Below are 16,538 nucleotides of genomic sequence, written 5' to 3'. Positions count from 1 at the left end.
GAAAACAATATTAATCTGGATTGTACATCTGCTAGACCAACATGTTTATGGATTAATAATCACAGGTAAAGATCCCTTGTAGTGAGTGAGTGAGTGAGTGAGTATGGTTTTACGCCGCTTTTAGCAATATTCCAGCAATATCACGGCGGGGGACACCAGAAATGGGCTTCACACATTGTACCCATGTCGGGAATCGAACCCAGGTCTTCGGCGTGACGAGCGAACGCTTTAACCACTAGGCTACCCGACCGCCCCCCATCTCCCTTGTAAATATGCAGACACGGTGACCAGTCATGAGAGTTAGAGGCTGTCTGGACAATCAGGGCCTTGACTAATGGATGCATGGCACTGTGTTCAACATAACAGCAATGAAGTCTTAATTTGTCATGACATTCTGACTGGTCCCAAATACCAGCAATTCCATACCCTCTCTCCTAATAAACACAAAGCCCTTGACAAATCAATGGTTGAAATATCACTCTGAATGAGGCCTCTTGCGATATTTCATATTGGGACTTCTCAACAAAATATTGCTAAAAGCAGAAGAGTGATTTAGTGAGTTTGATTTTACGCCGCTTTTAGCAATACCTCAGCAATGTCACACCGGGGGACACCAGAAATTGGCTTCACACATTGTACCCATGTCAGGAATCGAAGCCGGGATTTCGGCGTGACGAGCGAACGCTTTAACCACTAGGCTACCTGACCACCCTATTGCAGAAGAACAACCAAACTCTCATGTGACGTTTCAAACTAAATGACCGTGAGCATACCAACAGCAAATCCCAAAAGACACCAGATGAGACTGACCAAATAAATTAGATTTTAAGAATAGGAACTACTTACTGAGCAGAGTTCATATTACATGCCTCAATGATATGGCGCCAGAAGAGTACCATCTTCATTGTTTAGAAACTGAATTACAGGAATTAACATGGCTCTCTCTTCAACTTGGCCCCCTGTCAGTGCTCATTGTCACAGACAGAACACAGAACAAAACATGTAGCACAATATCATAATTCATGGTCTCACACCGTTCAGATGATTAATAACAAAAACAATCAAGACATCGGCAAATCGTTATCTAATAACACACGTCATGCTCTTTATACAATAGCTGAAATTTTTCCTGTTATTCCATTAATATAAAAAAAATTATTTTAAATTGCGATTTCATTTTTTAACAAAGTTAAGTTTTCTTGATGCTAAAAATAGACACAAACTGTTTTAGTTAACTTGTCAAGAGATAAAAAAAAGAAGAAGCAACTCTTCCCAGAGATCAAGTCATCCTCCAAGTGGGGCTGTGGCGTTCCACTCACTCCACTGTTCCTATCACATGACGTTCTTCTCCCATCACGGGGACAACTCAATACTCCCTTTGAACCGCACATGCAAACCCAATTGCTGAAAGTCACATGTAATAAATTTCAATTTTGACAATTACAATAATTGATAACTACGCCTGAATAATTCAGGCTCAAAAAGAAACAAAGTGGTCTGGTGACTCTCATCTGATGCATAGACTGGATTGAGTTTCCTGACACTCATATTGGATATACTGTCTGTAGCAGCTTGTGCAAAACTGAAATTTTTACATGTCAAGCCACATGAGTGGCAACATGTCTGCCACTAATCCAAAAAGACATGAGATGAGATGAAATAAATAATTTAGACTTTAAGAGTAAGGAACTACTTTTCTGAGTTTATATTAAACAGCAGCAGTGGAGTTTGAGTGACTTGTGTCAAACTGGCTGGGGCTAGCTATTGGCCTGAGGATAGCGCCCCTTTAAAGTATGAGAAAATCCCAGAGCAAAGTTTGAACACTTTGGCAAATCCCTGAGTATGGTGTTTACAGAACATGGATAATAATCAGGTTGAATTCAAAATAATGAACAGCAGATCCTGGCACAGCTAAGGAATGCAACTCAGGAAAATACAGCATGTTAAACAGCTGGACCCACTCGACTTACTTGAGAACCCTTCTAACAGGTAACAGAGGTTTCATGATTTTATCCTTCAAAACCTGGAAATGATTTGAGAACTAATTTTGCTTCAAAATAAAAAAAAGTTGTCTTCCTTTAAAAAATGTAACAAATGTTTTGTTTCAAGGCTGTTTATTTACATTTTAGTGTTAAAAGTAAGTCTGATGAAATAAAGGCTGGTACATACACACCTACTGCATAGCAATACATAGCCTTGCTCCAAGGCTGTACTGAATGAAAAGACCATTGATGTGTAGTAATTCTATCCTCCAAAAAGCAAATCTAGATATGCGGACATTACATCGCTCCAGTCTCTTACAGAGACAACTTGTTCTTATTATCTACATAATCTAGAAATTATGATTTAAACTAATAATTATTGCCTTAGAGACTTGTGCAAGTCTAAGCAATGCACATCCTTTATAACCTCAAGCTCAAATTTCGGTAAACGCCAGAATAACCCTGGAGACATAGAGGATGATCATACAGAAAATGACGGTAATTAAAAAACTAAGAATTTTTTGCATGAAGAATTGTAAATGATACAAAGTTTCCTAATTATAATCCAGATGGGATGCGAGTCTACATCAGATAGAGAAGTGGCCTTTGTTTCAAATTAGTTTTGAGAATTTTAAATGATATCAATTTCCTGAAAAGAATTCAAACTGGCAGCATCCGATCAAATCAAATCCCCAAGTCTACATCAGACAACAGAGAGCGTAGTCAGCAAGTCTACAAGGATCTTGTACTGCGCATTGACTGGCATCAAGTCTAATCTAATCAGATACCCTACAGGCTATATTGACAGGTATTGATGACTGTCCATGTCACACCAATTGCTCATACAACGAACAAGGGGACATATTAAACTAAGATTTTCTGATTAGCCATATTTGATTTCCCAGCTCTTAATGTCTATTATGGAACTTTTTTGAATGCAAACTTGAAGCAAACAAAGATTTAACTGCCAATCAATGCTGCATTGTGTGCTGCCTAACATATTTCGATTCGTTCCATATTCTCGGGGGCAGTTTACACTTCCCTCATATATAACCTTCTGCGAAATTCTGAGAATACAGAAAATGTATCCAACTGATTAATAACATCAATGTTCTGAATACCAGAACAAAATTGCTGGAATCAAGACATCATTTGTTAATTATAAATACTAAATTAGAAATATAGTTATGAAATACTAAACTCTGCAACTGATAATGAAACAAAGGGCCTATAAGGTTTGGTTTGTTTCTTGTTTAACGCCGCACTCAGCAATATTCCAGCTATATGACAGTGGTCTGTAAATAATTAAGTCTGGACCAGACAATCCAGTGATTGACATCATGAGCATCAATCCACGCAATTGGGATCGATGACATGCATCAACCATGTCAGCGAGCCTGACCAACCGATCACATTAATCGCCTCTTGCGCCATTTTGTTGGATGTTGCTTTTGTCATAATGCATACCTAAAAGACACATAATGTACAGTAACCTGGTTGAGAATAGTTTTGCTCTTCCGATCACAGGAATCAGTTGCTAATTTCTGAATTTCAAAATTTCACTTTGACTGGTCACTTACTAAACATTGCCAACAAGATGAAAATATGCATGATTTTGAAAAACGCAATATTCTGGTATTTTGGGGGGGATATGCATTCCTCAGTATTTCAAAACGTGGCAATACCATACAGCTCTACCTTCGAGAATGTGAAGATGCAACACAAAGGAATCCCAGAAATAACAGACTCCCAGTCCTATGGCAACCTTGCATCAACAGCCTCCATACATCATCATTAGCATCTTACGTTGTCTTCTACCACATCCCTCCGCCATAACTCTCCGTACAAACACAACTCATTAACAAGGCACAAGTTTACATCTGAGAAGAAAATGCCTTCAAACGTGTAAAGATACTAAAGACAAATTTGAGCTGGATCATCAATGACAAAACATAGCTCGTTAACTCAAGAGTTGGAAAAACAAAGGAGCTCTTGCACTGACTTTCCATTTCTTGTTACAATCCTCTCCCTGGGATCAAGGGGTCGATGTGATAGAAGGTTGGTGGGTCTTTAACACAAGTTATCAGTCAGGTCGCACTGACCTGGTTTTGTATTCAGGACAGACTGCAGATTGAATAGCCTTGTACTGCACTGGGTGACATGGATATTAATGCTAAACGTTATGAACGATATCTGTTTCAAAAACAAAGCCTTATTCTGATGTTTTTGAGTGTGTCAGGGGTTCATTGAATTTTTCTGTTACAGCATTTGGAGCTAGGGACCTCTGATACTTGAAATTCTCACAATTGGGTTTTGACAGGTTCCCTAAATTTCAATAATATTTTCAATGCTGTATTCCATTGAGAAAATAGTTTCAAGGACATGACACAATTGTAATTGTTATTCTAGTCATGCAGAAACAAAACAGAATAAATTCTTGTGTAAGATACATTGCAGCAACATTAAATGATATTATACAGGCATCAACAGAGGGGATACAGGCAAACATGACCTCCACACATTTACATTCCGAGACATGGCAAGTGCAATGTCACAGCACAATCATGTTTTTGTACAATAACTCAAGTAACAATGAGAATGCCTTTTGGGTGAGACGCATGGTAGTGAAAGTGACAGAATTAATGCCCTTGTCTAAGGAGGTCACCCTTGTGGAGGTAGAGAAAACAGAGAAGACAGCGTTTGTCTAAAGGCACATTGTTTCAGCTCTATTTGTGTTTTTTGTTTAATGCCGCACTTAGCAATTTTTCAGCTATATGATGCCAGTCTGTATATAATAGAGTCTGGACAAGGCAATGGAGTGATTGACATAATGAGCATCGATCCATGCAATTGGGATCGATGACATGCATCTACCAATAATCAGTGAGTCTGACCACCAAATTTTCCTCTTTCGACAAGCATGGGTTTCTGAAGACTAAGTCTAACCCGGATCTTGACGGGGTCAGCTTCAGTAAGGGATGACGAGGTGGCATAGTATTTAAAGTGTTGGCTTGTCGTATTGAGATCCTGGTGTTGATTCCTCACATTTGGAACAATGTCCAAGCTTTGGCAGGACAAGCCAACGCTTTAACCACCAGGCACACCGTCCTTGTTCAATCCACAAGTTCAATAGTAAAGTCAACTATTTACCGTACAACACACTACTCAATCTGTCAAGACCTGACAGTGTTTATATCTATCACACACTTACTGAGGACACAACACCTGTATAACAACTTCAACTACCGTATTCGATGTAATGAGCACACAGGGTGCTCTCAAAACTAGAAATATAGGGCTCTAATTAGAATATTATTTTGGTAAAAAAACAGTTGAAAGATAAATTTCCTGGTTTATGCCGACAGCCTGAAATGTTTATATACGACAGATATATTTTTCCAGAATTTGATTGCCCATAATTAAGGGTGCATATAACACACGAGTGCGTGTTATACGCAAATAAATAAGTCTTGTGTACATTGATCAATCGGAAGGGGTGCTAATTGGGAATGTTCACTAGCCAATATCTCAGCAAATATCGCCTAAGGGCTTATTAGAGCAGGGCGCTTATTACGTCGAATACATTATATATAGCTCAATTTTATTGAACTAGTGAGTATGAGTGACACTGGAATTCAGTTCATTGACAGACCAGATAGACCACAGGCCCATAGCCAGTGTCCGAAATAACTGCCTGTCCCCCTGCCCGTGGCTGGTAACTTTTCTGTTGGGCTGCATGAAATTTTCCTCTACCTGCCCGACTGTCTGGCAGACAATTTTGACTACATGTACCTACATTTTCTCATAATTCTTTATAAATTCTCAAGTAGTTGTTCGTGTTATTTCAACTGAATCAAGACGCAATTTGTCTCTCTTTTTTGCAATGTTTATGACTGAATGCGGACAGGTAGCTTTGAAGATGGGCAGGCAACGTTTATTGGTCATCTACCCTACTGTCTTGTTGGGTTTCAAAATTAGTTCGAACACTGCCCACAGCACATTTTTGCACAAGGCATGGGTATATTGCTTTTCTCACCAAGCATGGTGAACTCTGCAACGAATACACTATGAGGTGAATACGATTTGTATCACGAATATAGGGTAACGAATACGAATATTAATTCACAAATACAATAACAAATCAGCAGCTGATGTATTATTTCTTATATTCAGTGAAGCAATAACAACATAAATTATTTGACATGGTTTGTAAATTATACTGCACTTATCCAGGTTCTAGTATCTGCTCAAATGCAACAATGACCAGTGACCACAATACTGTCAATTTAAATAGTATAAGGGTGTTGTCTGTTGAAGAAATCTTTGCATATAATATGTTCTTATGAGTATTTTTATGTAAATGCACATGCTTGCATATTCATAAATATTCGATGCTAGTGACCACAAATAACAAATTCAATTCATGAATAGATACGGTTCAATTCACCAAATACGCGAGTGAATCGTAACAGCCGTAGTGAACACACAACAATATTTGCCATTTCTTGTTGACATAGGTTAACTAGGATGCATCTGTTAATGTCCGAAAAATACATACTGTACAAAAAAGTCAGGGATCATGAAATATTTTTTATATACTGTACACCTTAAAGACGATCAGTCCTCACTACACAAAAATATCCCCCCAAAATATTCATGATCCCTAACTTTTTTTGTACAGTATACATGTTTCTTCACTCATAGTAATTGTTACATACGACTATAAATAGGAATTCATTTACTAAACACACAGCACAACATGATATATGTTGGTCGTTCAATGAAATTTCCTATTATTAAACATTAAGTGATGGTAACCTGTTTGGAAACTGTTCCCCAACAAATGTCATGACACCAGACGGCAGACTAAGATTGGGATATGCACAGCTGTGTTGATGAATGAATGGAGAAATCTCTGTGAGGGAAAGATTGGGATATGCACAGCTGTGTTGATGAATGAATGGAGAAATCTCTGTGAGGGAAAGATAGCAGAATTTTATGATAGTTGAGTCAAATTTAGCCCCACCATTCACAGGTTCCAAGTGATGCCACATGTTTGCAATAAGGAAAACTGCTTTAACAGGGAGAGCTTGCTTTCCCCGGAGGCAAGATCATCACATCGGGTTCCATGTCATGTTCTAGACTTACATCTAGTCTCTGAAATGAACATATCGTACAGAAAAAAAACAGTCGTTAAATTATCTTCAGAAAAATTTAATAAAAATGAGCCCAGAGACTCTTCATTTACAGATACTGAAAAAATCTAGACTTGCCAAACATTATAGACTTGCATGGGCTGTATTTGATATATTTGTATCAGGGTCTGTAAGACAGACTGGTCATGTTCCGTCAAAGCTCCTGCAGACAGCATCACATTGGTTCATAGTCTCACAATATTCCATTCATGCTTGTAGCTTCATCACAACGCACCGGGGGCACGGGTGGCCCAGTCGTCTAAGGTGCCGCGATTTGCTGCGCAGAGTTGCGTCCCTTGGGCATCCCAAATACCTATGATTGTGGGTTGGAATCCTTGTTCGCCCCAATTATGTTTCTAGGTTTGTCAGCACCATACCCATGCTTGTGGGTTTCCCCAAAGTGGTAAATGTCTGAGACCTGCATCACTTCGGGCTTTCCTCCCATATTAAGCTGACATGCCGCGATACAACTGGAATACTGTTCAAGGTGGCGTTAAACCCAAATCACTCACCCACTCACTCACAACACACCCTCATAAGGTTAGGTGAGGGGAAATGGGGTTTAACGTCACGTCCAAGATTATTGCACTTATATAGCAATGGCTATATGATGGCGGTCTGTAAATAATCAAGTCTGGACCAGAAAATCCAGTGATTGAAATGAGCATCGATCCACGCAATTGGGATTGATGACATGCATCAACCAAGTCAGCAAGCCGATCCCGTTCGTCGCCTCTTACCCTGCCCCATGGGTACACTTATCGAAGCTTCCTTATTCAATATGGTCCTTGTAGTTTCATTACTGGTTCAGTAGAGTTTTATTTCACGACTGCTTCTAACTTGATATTTAAAATTTAAAATTCCGCAGATGGGTGCTCATGACGTAAACCACTGGATTGTCTGGTCGGGACTTGGTTATTTATAGACCGCTGTCACATAGTTGGAATATTGCTGATTCCGTCATGAAACAAAAAACAAACAGAATAAAACTTGATTCATTTGGGACATAAACTTACTATGTTTTCAATGAAGAGCGAGGTTACCTTTAGATGAACCATCCTAAATTGAATTTGGAACCGACCACGTGTATATTTTGCAATGCAATCCAGTACCCCAGGCAACGCATAGTCTCATCAGAATCTAATTACCGGACTTGCTGACATAAATACAGAGAAACAAATCAATGTTTACACATTCATGGCCTCTGTGATTAAAAATCATTAGGGAAGTGTAAATCAGTAATTATAGACAGTGGGAACATTGGCCTCGTGAGATTGAGCCATCGCAGAAACTTCCCTCGACAGCACTGCACATCCTCAAGCCAGATAGAAATACTTACGCGTTAATTCTAAAATCTTTTCGCCCTTACTCATTTAGTCGTCCCAAAGGTGAAGGTCAGTATCGTGTCAGAAAGAATCTGATGCTATTAGGCTGCGATAAGTGAGCCAAGTGTGTGTTTTATATCTGAAGTACACAAATGTTCGGATTTCTTTTGCTAAACGCTGTCATTTAATTTGTCAACAAGGAAATTAAGAAGATCCAAGAGGCAAAGAATGATCCTGTTAAATTACGACCCTGTGAAAGAGGTCAGGGCGAACACAATACAGAGATTCAGATCAACCATTCTGACATTGAACTCGTTTCTCTGACAATCAAATGTTGATAATTGTTCATTGTTCAAAAAGGAACATCATAACTAAAAGCTTTTCCATAATACAACTACAACAAAAGTTCATGATATTCTGATTCCATTTTAGCTAATTTTACCGCGATTCCAGCCATGTCAAGCAGTACCAAGAACCGGCTTGACACATGGTACCAATGTGGAGATTCGAACCTGTGTGACCAGTGTGATCAACACTTTAACCACTAGGCTCCTTTCAACTGATGACTGCAGTGCTTAAGGCTTTGAACACCTGTAACATTTACAATATAATATTTGGAAGGGATCAATTGTTTTGAAAAGAATATTTATTTTGGTTTTGCCATTGATTGACTATGATGATATATGTAGAGCTTATAATAACTCAACACCTGGCAGAGTAATTATGTCAAATAGATTGTGAGCAGCCTAACTGGAACTTGACACTATTTAAATAGATTAGATTATTAGATAGGTGTTTGATACAGATGTAAATATATCTCAGGACATTGTGCCATCTCCCCCAGCCAATATCCCCCACCCCCTATCCCTCACCACTACTCCCCACCCCTATCTGAAACCTCCCCCAGCCAATATCACCCACCCCTATCCCTCACCACCTAGCACCACCCACTATACTTCACCCTTGTCCTCCACCCCTATCCAAAGTCCGATACCCCCATCTACTATCCTTCACCCATATCCTTCACCCCTATCCAGTACCCCCCACCCCCATCTGATACCTCCCACCCCCATCTGATATCCCCAACCCCCTACCCCTTAACACCATCAACTATCCTTCACCCCTATCCAGTACCCCCCACCCCCATCTGATACCCCCCACCCCCAACCCCCTACCCCTTAACACCATCAACTATCCCTCACCACTATCCCCCACCACCTAGCACCACCCACTATACTTCACCCTTGTCCTCCACCCCTATCCAAAGTCTGATACCCCCATCTGATACCCCCAGCCCGCTACCCCTTAACACCATCTACTATCCTTCATCCATATCCAGTACCCCCCACCCCCATCTGATACCCCCCACCCCCATCTGATACCCCAAGCCCCCTACCCCTTAACACCATCTACTATCCTTCACCCATATCCTCCACCCCTATCCAGTACCCCCCACCCCCATCTGATATCCCCAGCCCCCTACCCCTTAACACCATCTACTATCCTTCACCCATATCCTTCACCCCTATCCAGTACCCCCCACCCCCATCTGATACCCCCCACCCCCATCTGATACCCCCAACCCCCTACCCCTCAACACCATCAACTATCCTTCACCCATAACCTCCCAACACCTATCCAAAGTCCCCCGCCCCCAATCCATCAAAGTGATACTAAACACCCTTAAATCGAGACAAAAGGCACCACAGAACAAAGCTTACGGCACAATAATGAAATTAAATTCACAGAAACTAGATTCAAGCAAATCACAATGATTGATTATGATGTAAAAAGTGCAGTAGGTTCCCAGTCCGCAAGCTTTGGGACTCTGTTATTGCAATGTCCCCTTTTGGCTCCAACACAGTCAGACAAATCAATGACCTTAATACACAAGTGGTGGGTGACTATTGCCATGTGATAACCAGCATATACACCATCCAACAACAACATCTCAACGTCTCTAACACACTCAGCCCTACAGTTCATCCTGAGGTAAATCGAAATATTCAACCTGAGTGATGACAGGAGAAGCAATGGTGGGTTGTCAGTCTACTAATTCCAAACAAAAAAGAATGCCACCAAAATGTCATCGCAATTTATCATAACATATGTTTATATCTTGAACATACGGTGAGATCCAACCTAGACTTGCTTTCTGACTCACTCCACATGGAAACAAAACACATGACCAAGACATCAATACCAAATATACAAAACCATATTAATTGTACATTCCCCAACAAAACACAATTGTGAATCTGACACAAAAATAGACTTACTGAAATTAGGTAAACTTGTAAACATTGCCAGGTCTCGGATACTTCTCACCTTTATCACAGATTTGCTGAGGTTGCTATATTTGTGAAAGGTAATTTAAACACAGCACAATTAAACTCCACCCTCATGGCTCCTCGGTTGACGAAGAAATTAACACACACACCAAAATAGCTTCCCGGCACATCCAGCTATCCAATATAGCTCTCACTTCCGATGTAATTCTCCTTCAGGGAGGCGGCGCCAGAACAAAAACAATTGACGGTTTTCAACTCTCAAAGACATCCAATACAAGTGAGTGTTGCGTCAGCAGGATGGGAAAACCCCATGTCCACGAAAACAGGAATTGGACATGGGGAGAGCCGATGAGTTGGATGGGGGACGAGGCTCCAACAACACAACATTCAAAAATAACTGTCGGGGAGGATAAAAAACACTGCAGTTATCAGTGCGAGGTATCAGGTTACAGTATAGCACTTCCATGTGCAGTGGAACTCTCCCACAGCAAGACGGAGAGGGAGAGAGATCCGCAGAGTGTAGAGAGGCAATTGATGGCAGTATGTAGACTAACATCTAGTCTCTGAAATGAACATATCGTACAGAAAAAAAAGTTGTTAAATTATCTTAATAAAAATATAAAAGGAGCCCAGAGACTGTCTTCATTTTCAGATACTGCAGTAATCTAGACTTGCCAAACATTATAGACTTGCATGGGCTGTATTGGATATATTTGTATCAGGTTCTGTAAGACACACTAAACAGTATGGTGTACTGGACATCCATACCATCCACCTTGTTCCGAGAATGATTGTGAAGAATGGTTTCTTAGCAGTGCCCTGACCTTGACATATTGACCTAAAACTGATGTTGGGATAAATGGATGCAGAAAGTTTGAGCAATAATCACACAATATATCCTTCACTTTACTGCGTTTGGACAAAAAGTGTAAAAGATATCATAAAATGTTACGCTATTTACACATGTTAATTAAATATCCTCTCAGCCAAGCTATAATCTTATTGGTTGATGAGTTCAGAGATACAGATGACTAATTCTTCTAACCTGCTTGATGATGATAATGCAAACATCCTCAGTCAATATTCTTCAAGGATTATCACAAATCTTGCAGATATTTTTCACTATGAATATATTTCACGAACAACAACTAAACAATTACCTACAGCTGCTATCTTGATATAAAATATTCACACTGTTCGAATCGGTCATTTGACGAGGAATGTGAACTACATTCCATCACAGGCTGCTCACAAACATTTCCTCAGTTTCGATACAAGCTTCAGCTTCATCAACCCAGCTCCTGCCATCCCGCCACTAATTTCTTACCTGCCTAAATATTTACTCTCTCACGGAGACTGACATAATGTTTCTCCTCCCTAGTCTCCTACAGTCAACAATCTGTGAGCAAGTCGGTTAACTGTCAGAAGAACGGCATCCTCACGGGACATACCATCCAACATGGCAGTACCTCACATCAGCCATATATGTCTACATAGGAAGTTCAGTAGGTTAATATGTTACGGAGCTTGGTAATTATGGCTTGTATCCACCACCTGGTCATCGCCTGGACCTACCCAGTGTAGCCATCACCACTACCTGACCTGAACATTCATCAGTGGCACAAGGTGATGAGGAAGAATTACTGGGGTCAATGAAACCAACACAGGAAACCCTCACACACATTGGGGCAGGGATGGCATGTAGGTTGAGATACTGACATACTGATACATTTTTTATGTCGATACTGTATCGATACAAATTGATGAATATCAATACTAAATTAAAAATTCACTGCTGATGAAATATAACATTTGTTACATTTGACCACTTTCTAAATGGCACTGTGTGTTCATGACAATACGAAGTCAGAAAAAATTGAATTCTCAACAGTGAGTGAGTGAGTGAGTGAGTGAGTGAGTGAGTGAGTTGAGCGTGTCACCTTAATGTGGGAAGAAAGCCAGAAGGGTTGCAGGTCCAAGACGTTTACCACTTTTGTGAAAACCACGAGCATGGGTATGGTGCTTACAAACCTAAAAACATAAACATGACAAACCGGGATTTGAACTCACGATGATAGGTTTCTGGCATGCCCAAAAGACACAACTCTGCCCAGCGGGCTGCCCGGACCCCTAATTTTGTTATTAATTGACATATCGTGATAGTTTTGAGTTGATAATTGATACTCAACTTTCCAACCAATGAGACCTCTAATTGGGGCATCACAGGTTTTCAGTGAATAAAAAAAAACTACTCCTATTTTGTAAACTTTGCCGAGTGAATGATGCGACAGTCACAGAATATCCTGGTCTGAACACCCTGACTGCTCTCCATCTTCTCTATCAATGGACCCGTGAAGATCCGGGGTAGAATAGGTCTTCAGCAACCCATGCTTGCCATAAAAGCTGACTATGCTTGCGTAAAAGGCGACTAACAGGATCGGGTGGTCAGGCTCACTGACTTAGTTGATGCATGTCATCAATCCTAATTGCGTGGATCGATGCTCATGATATCAATCACTGGATTGTCTGGTCCAGACTCGATTATTTACAGACCGCCGTCATATAGCTGGAATACTGCTGAGTGAGGCGTTCAACAACAAACCAACCAACCAACCAACCAAACTCTATCAATGTACAAATACCAAATCATAATTCACCTCCTGCCAAAGAATAACCCAATTACATACACACTAAGGTCAAGTCATCATAGGCTTCAGGTCACATGAGCCATGAAGGAAATAGAAACTTTATTCAAATGTCCTGACAACATACCCATCAGAAGTCATCACATATCAATCTGAATCTCTCACTCTCAAGACAATCCTAATATGATACACTGACAGGTCTTATCTGCCCCCATGTAATCTGACACACTTCGGATATCTGTGCTGGCGTCATCCGACTGTGTTCTGGGTGGACGGCTGACACACCTGTCAGATAGCACCTGTGTACCTGCATATCTACACACATAGAATGAGTGAGGGGGATGCGTTTCATGCCCTGACTGTGTTCTGGATGTCAGATAGCACCTGTGTACCTGCATATCTACACACACAGAGTGAGTGAGGGGGATGGGTTTCATGCCCTGACTGTGTTCTGGGTGTCAGATAGACACCTGTGTACCTGCACATCCACAGAGTGAGTCAGGGAGATGGGTTTCATGCCCTGACTGTGTTCTGGGTGTCAGATAGCACCTGCGTACCTGCATATCTACACACGTAGAGTGAGTGAGGGGGATGCGTTTCATGCCCTGACTGTGTTCTGGGTGTCAGATAGACACCTGTGTACCTGCACATCCACAGAGTGAGTGAGGGAGATGGGTTTCATGCCCTGACTGTGTTCTGGGTGTCAGATAGACACCTGTGTACCTGTACATCCACAGAGTGAGTGAGGAGGATGGGTTTCATGCCCTGACTGTGTTCTGGGTGTCAGATAGACACCTGTGTACCTGCACATCCACAGAGTGAGTGAGGGGGATGGGTTTCATGTCCTGACTGTGTTCTGGGTGTCAGATAGACACCTGTGTACCTGTACATCCACAGAGTGAGTGAGGGAGATGGGTTTCATGCCCTGACTGTGTTCTGGGTGTCAGATAGACACCTGTGTACCTGTACATCCACAGAGTGAGTGAGGGAGATGGGTTTCATGCCCAGACTGTGTTCTGGGTGTCAGATAGATACCTGTGTACCTGCACATCCACAGAGTGAGTGAGGGAGATGGGTTTCATGCCCAGACTGTGTTCTGGGTGTCAGATAGATACCTGTGTACCTGCACATCCACAGAGTGAGTGAGGGAGATGGGTTTCATGCCCAGACTGTGTTCTGGGTGTCAGATAGACACCTGTGTACCTGCACCTCCACAGAGTGAGTGAGGGTGAAGGGTTTCATGCCGGCACTGTGTTCTGGGTGTCAGAAAGCCACCTTTGTACCTGCACCTCCACAGAGTGAGTGAGGGAGATTTATCCCCAAGTGTGCAATCAGAAATAGCCTTCCCAAATAGGTATGAACTGCAGGCCAATCTGATGACACACTCTGTACAAGCTGGACAAAGTGTATCCCACATGTAGCACAGTGCAGCACTGATAGCATCACAGCTGTGTTGTACCCACATATATCTGTCACAGTCTGATACAGTTGATTATCTCTATGTGCAACATATTCCATATACCACACAGTTGTTTATCTCTATGTGCAATATATTCCATATATCATACAGTTGATTATCTCTATGTGCAACATATTCCATACAGTTGATTATCTCTATGTGCAACATATTCCATATATCATTCAGTTGTTTATCTCTGTGTGCAATATATTCCATATATCAGACAGTTGATTATCCCTATGTGCAATATATTCCATATATCAGACAGTTGATTATCTCTGTGTGCAACATATTCCATATATCAGACAGCTGATTATCTCTGTGCAATATATTCCATATATCATACAGTTGATTATCTCTATGTGCAATATATTCCATACAGTTGATTATCTCTATGTGCAACATATTCCATATATCATACAGTTGTGTATCTCTATGTGCAATATATTCCATATACCAAACAGCTGTTTATCTCTATGTGCAATATATTCCATATATCATACAGTTGATTATCTCTATGTGCAATATATTCTATATATCAGACAGTTGATTATCTCTGTGTGCAATATATTCCATATATCATACAGTTGATTACCTCTGTGTGCAACATATTCCATATATCATACAGTTGATTATCTCTATGTGCAATATATTCCATATACCACACAGCTGTTTATCTCTATGTGCAATATATTCCATATATCATACAGTTGATTATCTCTATGTGCAATATATTTCATATATCATACAGTTGATTATCTCTATGTGCAATATATTCCATACAGTTGATTATCTCTATGTGCAACATATTCCATATATCATACAGTTGTTTATCTCTATGTGCAATATATTCCATATACCACACAGCTGTTTATCTCTATGTGCAATATATTCCATATATCAGACAGTTGTTTATCTCTATGTGCAATAAATTCCATATCTCATACAGTTGATTATCTCTATGGGCAATATATTCCATATATCAGACAGTTGTTTATCTCTATGTGCAATAAATTCCATATATCATACAGTTGATTATCTCTATGTGCAATATATTCCATATATCAGACAGTTGATTATCTCTGTGTGCAATAGGGGGCACGGGTGGCCCAGTCGTCTGAGGTGCCGCAATTCGCTGTGCAGAGTTGCGTCCCTTGGGCACGCCAGAAACCTATGATTGTGGGTTCGAATCCCGGTTCGCCCTGATTATGTTTCTAGGTTTGTCAGCACCATACCCGTGCTCGTGGGTTTCACCGAAGTGGTAAACGTCTGAGACATGCATCACTTCGGGCTTTCCTCCTACATTAAGCTGACACGCCGCGATATAACTGGAATACTGTTAAAAGCGGCGTTAAACCCAACTCACTCACTCACTCACTGTGTGCAATATATTCCATATATCATACAGTTGATTATCTCTATGTGCAACATATTCCATATATCATACAGTTGATTATCTCTATGTGCAACATATTCCATATGTCATATAGTTAATCATCTCTATGTGCAACATATTCCATAAATCATACATCTCTATAGTTCTAAGTGTTATACCAGCATATATGTCATACAGTTGTTCAGTCATATCCATAAATCCCCTAAAGACACCTAAATAAATATCTTCTTTCATGTCATCTTTTT

General features: G+C 40.5%; 1 protein-coding gene across 8 annotated transcripts in view; it reads right to left on the bottom strand.

Annotated features, from left to right (window-relative positions):
* The window catches only part of LOC124111021 (dystrophin-like), a 480,101-nt gene that overhangs the window by 321,740 nt on the left and 141,823 nt on the right, over positions 1 to 16,538 (bottom strand). Inside the window, exon 1 of one of the 8 annotated variants that reach the window (XM_048383641.1) lies at positions 10,782 to 11,143. The exons of 6 other annotated variants lie outside the window; for them this stretch is intronic. The gene's annotated coding sequence lies outside the window, so the exon portion shown is untranslated. Of the gene's footprint in view, positions 1 to 10,781; positions 11,144 to 16,538 lie in introns of those variants that run through there. One more of the 8 variants, XM_048383642.1, reaches the window with a different exon arrangement.

This window comes from Haliotis rufescens, unplaced genomic scaffold (genome assembly GCF_023055435.1).
Source record: "Haliotis rufescens isolate VD_foot unplaced genomic scaffold, xgHalRufe1.0.p SCAF_5, whole genome shotgun sequence".
NCBI classification, from domain to species: Eukaryota; Metazoa; Mollusca; class Gastropoda; order Lepetellida; family Haliotidae; genus Haliotis; species Haliotis rufescens.
The sequence above is the reverse complement of the archived record's forward strand: the minus strand, read 5'-3'. Positions and strand labels throughout refer to the sequence as shown.